The sequence below is a fragment of the Triticum dicoccoides genome, chromosome 4B, assembly GCF_002162155.2.
Source record: "Triticum dicoccoides isolate Atlit2015 ecotype Zavitan chromosome 4B, WEW_v2.0, whole genome shotgun sequence".
Taxonomy (NCBI): Eukaryota; Viridiplantae; Streptophyta; class Magnoliopsida; order Poales; family Poaceae; genus Triticum; species Triticum dicoccoides.
In genome coordinates this window covers 177,975,554-177,976,636 of record NC_041387.1, presented here as the reverse complement: position 1 = coordinate 177,976,636, position 1,083 = coordinate 177,975,554, and positions in this window count along the sequence as shown.

Here is a 1,083-nt window from a genome sequence, read left to right as displayed (position 1 = left end):
CAATTTACTAGAATCTCTATACGAGGTAACTGATATTATTGTTATACTAGCACAATTGATATACACCATGATCTGAAGTCTCTCCGCGCCTACTCTCTCTACTATAAGAAACCACTTTTATTTTTAGTTCTTTCAATTCATGTTCTTTACTTCCAAGTTGTTACAACTCTTGCTGCGACAACTACACTCCTTTTTACCACTCTAGTATATTGTTTGAAGGAACACTAAAACCGTCTACAGATTCTCAATCGGTTACTTCACACAAGACATGTGACAACTTGTGTGCGACCAAAACGTCGCTCATAAACACTCACATCCGCTCTTTGTTGGGACGACTACTACTGGGATACTTACATGAAGGTGCTACAATACCCTGTGTGTCTTGCATGCCATCAATTGCCTTCAGACCTAATTATGCACAAGGTCTCGGGTTCTCATGTGAATGAATAGCGAGCTCAGAGAGAAAAGAAGTCACCTCAGATTGTACATCTCTTGAATGTGCCCTTGTCATCAGTCCACTTGTACCTGGAAATGGTCCATGGTGATGTCGGTGGGATGCTCATCGTCACACACGAGTCGGTAACCAGGTCCAGGAGCAGTCGTATCACTTCTCTTTCTAAGTGGATATCCATACTCACTAACAAACTTGTAGAGTGAAACTCCTCAATAATGTCGCCGCAATAGCCACCCTCGGGTATATATGACGTGGTCTAGGGGGACAAACCAAATAGGCGGGGGCTATGTCCCTATTGTGCCATTGGTCACACTAGCGACATCGAAGGAACTGACAACCTGACCTGCAGTTGTCCATGGACGGTATCAAACTGCACACAAGATGAGACCGCTGGCAACAAGGCGATAACCAAATTCACACCACACAACGTTGGAGCACATGTTCGACGACAATGCCGACTCACTGGCTCCCCAAGGTCGTGGACCACATCACCGAGATGGGTTCGACACACCATACAGCGGCAACGAAAAACCAAAACCTAACACACAAAATGAGGTTCCCGCACCTCCCGTCACTAGAGCAATAGGCGTGCCGAAAGAGAACCGCCGGCCTTACCGGGGCGGAAAGGT